This window comes from Fukomys damarensis, unplaced genomic scaffold, assembly GCF_012274545.1.
Source record: "Fukomys damarensis isolate Sample0158 unplaced genomic scaffold, DMR_v1.0_HiC HiC_scaffold_38, whole genome shotgun sequence".
NCBI lineage: Eukaryota > Metazoa > Chordata > Mammalia > Rodentia > Bathyergidae > Fukomys > Fukomys damarensis.
Window position 1 is genome coordinate 51,415,999 of NW_022900950.1, and position 4,780 is coordinate 51,420,778.

Below are 4,780 nucleotides of genomic sequence, written 5' to 3' on the forward strand. Positions count from 1 at the left end.
CACCCCCTGCTTCAAATAAAATATATGCTTTCATTTCTCTGCCAGATGATATTTGAACATTAATCAAGAGGATAGGAAGAAATCTAAGAAAAAATGTTTTAAAAACTTATTTATCTTCCTAGGTCTTTGAAGTCACAGGTTGGGTTGAATGGCATTCCCCCTATAATTCATGCCTTTCTGGAACTTCAGATTTGGAAATAGGGTCTTTGAAGATGCAATTAATTAAGATGAGATCACATGGATAAAAGTGGGTCCTATATCCAATGACTGATATCCTTACAAGAAGAGGTAAGGACAAGGAGAAAGACCCTGTAAAGATGCAGACAGAGACTGAAGTGACAGTTGGAAAATCTAAAAGACGCCAGGTATTTTCTGGAATCTAAGAAACATGGAGGGATCTTCCCTTAGGTGCTTCTGAGGAAGCCAGCACCTTGATTTTGGACTTTTGACCTCCATAACTCTGATAGAATAAATTTTTGTTGTTTTAAATCAGCTTGGTTGTAGAAATTTATAGTAATTGGGAGCTTTAAGAAACAAATATAAGTGGTAATTTCATAATTGTTTCTAGCGTTTTCTTAACACCTGGCTTGCTCAGATTCCCTGATTTCAGAGCTGGCATTTACTTCCAGCCAGAGGTAAGCCTTCATTCTACTTCTCCATCACTGGATAGAATTTGAACTCACCACCTAAAGCTCAGTTCCCAAGCATCAGGGAACCACAGCCAAGAACTTGGAGACAGGCAGATTTCCTACTGGAAATCTGCACAAGGCAGGGAAAAATAAAAGATCGTGACCACATTTTAGATATCACAACCTAAAATTAAAAGGGCAAGAGGGAGCCTTTTGGTTAGACCCCAGAGAAAATGATTGGAAGTCAATGAATAGTGGGTGTGGGAGTAGGAGGGAGAAGGAGTAGGGGAGTAGGGAGTGGAGGGGGTGGATGGGGGAGACCAAGAGGGTGGTGGGAAGAGAAAGAGAAGCAGGACAGCTGAATCCTTTCAAGAAGACATGGAAATGATCTTAATTTACCATAGACAAAAACAAGAATGTAAGATTATGCAACATTTTTAATGACAGAGTTGATGCCACTCACCCTAATAATAGTAATTACATCTATTGTGCAGATATGGTGGTGGAGGTACTGTCCTGAAAGCCATGTCCTCCCAAGAGAATTGATGAGGGAGCCTGGGAGGTCTGGAGGTTCTCATTTATAATTCTACAAATACACAGTTTCTTGTAAAATAAGCTCCTCAGATTAACAAAGAGAAGTAGATATTTTCTCCTCCTTTAAGCCATGTCCTTACTCCACCCTGTGTTTATTTTTCTGCTGTTGAAGGGGGCTAGACATTTGCCTGGCTTGATCTGTAGCCAAAACAAAAGATTTGCACACATGTTTTTGGAGGGAAAAGAAATGAATGTATTGCTTTTTAAGAGAACAACTCAGATATTCATCTAGAGTTTAGATGAGGGATGAGGGGATACATGGTATAGGATGGGAACAGATGATTTCTAGGACAGCATCGGAGAGCAAACATTGCGGGCTGTCTGTGATGGAAACTTTCACCTCATTCAAAAAACATTTATTCAGCATTTACTGCACGTCAGGTACTGGTTTAGGAATATGGAAATAATTTTTAAAACAGAGTCTAAAAATATTCTTTTACAAAAGCAGTCTACTGTTTAATAGGAAGACTGATGATTAAATCTTATTCATTCATGAATTGTTACTGAGTCTCTTCCATATGCCGGAGACTGTTCTAGACATTTAGGGTACAAAGAAAAACAAAGCAGAGGACCCAGTGTGTGGAGTGGATGGAAGATGCTTTGTTCTGCCTGGAGGAGTCGGAAGTTTTCTTACACACAAAAATATGGAAGATGCTTTTCTTTTAACAGTGGCTTTACAATTTTTTGCAAATTCTACATTTGCCCAGATACGGTGCCCAGCCTGGAGCCCGCTGACCTGCCTCTCCTCACTCATCTCATGCAAAATCCTCCCCTTATGTGAAGTCATCCACTCACTTCTCACTTCTCTCCACTGCTTGGGGCCGACTCTCTGTCAATATTACCAGGGTGGAAACCTGTCCTCACACAGCTTGGCTTTTGTATTTGCCCAGGACTTGAGGGGCTGAAGTGGGAAGAGAGTTTCCAGCGTTCCCACATGGAACATGAGGATATGGAGCAGGAAGGTTAGCAGCGTGGCACGTCGTGGGGAAAGGGGACGAGGCTCCTTTCCTGGATGCTCCCCAGCGTTTCTTCTGAAGCCTTCTGGTCACCATCACCATGAAGCTCAGGTGAATGTCCCCAGTTGGGTTTCCAATATTTAAGGTGTTAGGACCCATTAGACTGCCCCTCTGAGGCCTTAAAGCTGAAAAAACAACTGGACAGCAGCTGACCCAGGGACGGGTGAAAAGAGAGAGGCCTCCACTTTGCAAACTTCTTCCTACCTGAAGAGGTCCCCAGCTTCGGCTCGGAAACGGGCCACTCTGATATCTCTACAGGGAGCCCTTCCTGCTGGACTTCTGAGGTTGAGAGTGGTGTTGCCCTGTGTGTGCCCTGGGTGTTTGGGAGCCTCAGCTTCTGTCCCCACTTCTGCTGAGTGAAACATGCTCACCTAATCCTTGGTGGCAGGCTCTTGCACCATGGTTGCATCCAAGGCTGTTGAAGGGGCATTTCTGAGCACTGCTCTTTTTATGTCATCCTTTTGCAGAGTCCCACTCTGTGCTCCATCTCTGATTCCTGTCCAGCTCCCTTGTCAACCCGGCAACATAGATGTTGAGGGCCATCACTAATTCACTAGGTGTCCTCCTTCAGCCTGGGCATGCATTTTTAATTAGCACTATATTGGGACTCAGGTGACACTGCCCTGCCCACTTCTCTATCCTCACAGAGCACAGCTGAAGGAAGCTGCGAGCTGTTATTCCAGCCACCTCCCTGTGAAGCAGGTCTTGCTACTTATTTGAAACCTGTTCTAAATATTTCAAAGCCTTTTAAATGGCCATCAGATTAATTCTAGACTCAACGCCTCCATTAAATTCTTAAGAGTTCTAGTAGCTTACTAAGTCTTTACTTTCTACTTGTTTGAGCCAATATACTTCTCTTTAAAAATTAGCATATGCCAGGCATGGTGGCATCCCTATAATCGCAGCAGTCAGGAGGCTGAGGCAGGAGAATTGCTGTGAGTTTGAGGCCATCCTGGACTACATAGTGAGTTCAAGGCTAGACTGAACTACACAGAGACCTTGTCTCAAAACAAAACAAAACACACAAAAGTAGCATAATAGGTTTTCTTCTCCTTATTGTTTTGCAGTGCAAGGGATGGAATCCAGAGCCATGTGCATGCTACGCAAGCACTTTACCACTGAGTTACATCCCTAGCCCGCATAATAGTTTTAATTGTTTCTGTCACTTGTAACTCACAGACTTCTGATTAAGGCAAATCTGATTAAGGCAAAGAAGGAGTTTGGTGGAAGCAATAGCCACCTGAGAGCCCTTTTGAAACCTTAGAGTATTTATAGAACCATGTTAATCTGGAAGTGTTTTTCTTCTGGGAGGACGACTTGCAGTTTCTCATTTTATTTTGGCTGCTCCACATCTGAACCTTTTTCCTATGAGTCATAGCAGGACTGGAATTGCTACAAAAGCCGGCATACTTAATCTAGGTATCGCTGGATCCTCTGGCCTGGGCTTAGAATCTGGAATGAGAGAGATGAAGATGCAAGAATGGCAAGGAGTTTTTTTTTTTTTTCTGAGACAGCAGCAACAATGGTTTCAAGGAAACATGGTAGCCATGGTGACGTGAATGGTGTCCAGCTCCTGGCATTATCTCTGGGGTTCTGTCACTGTCGAGTGTCCTATTGTACTCACAAAGATGATGCCTCTAAGTGATTTCTTTGGTGTAATTTTGGGTTATGAGACTGGATTAGTCATCTTTCCCATTGCCGGACACAATATTGATGCAACACTCACAACTTAAGAGAGGAATGGTTTTATTTAACTCACAGTTTTGGGGTACTCAGTCCATGGTCAGCTGGCTCCAAGGCAGAAACATCATCTACACACAAGGGTGTGGTACAGTAAAGCTGCTCAGTTCATGGTGGCCAGGTAGTGGAGCTGAAGAACAGCACCAGAGGGGAATGAGTGAGGAATCACATATAGTACCCAAGGCCATGCTTTCACAACTACCCAGACACCCAGTCACTCTACTAATCTGCTAGGTGCTTCTTAATACAGTGAAATTGACATATCAGGAACAACAGTCACAGAGCCTGGTTGCTTAACTTCTCTTTGTCCTGCCTGTTTTCCTGAGGTTACTTCTCCAGGCTTCTTCTAGTTCCATAGGTTTTCAGTAGCCTTTCAAGAAGTCATTTTCTGCTTAAATTAGCCAGTCACTTTCTGTAGTGAGAACTACGAAAGGTTCTGGTGCAGATATTCAGTATACTCCCTGCATCTCTACCTATTGTTGGATAATAACTCAGCAGCCAAAAATAATACAGTGCCTATGTACTATTGCCCAATAATTTGGTGGCTTGAAGAGGCTATACTTTTTCTTTTCAAGATACTAGCACAAGGTAAATGCTCCAGCTGGGTAGGTGGGCCTAAGCCATACAGTCAGTCAAGGATTCGGGTGTCTTCCATTTTCATTTCAGCGTCTCTCTTGTGGGACGTGGCCCTCATCCACGTAGCTGAAGCTCAGTTGTGTTCATGTCAGCGTACATCCGGAAAGGAAGGACAAGAGTACAAAGAAGACGCAAACATGGCCTTGAGGCACAGTTCAGAAGTGG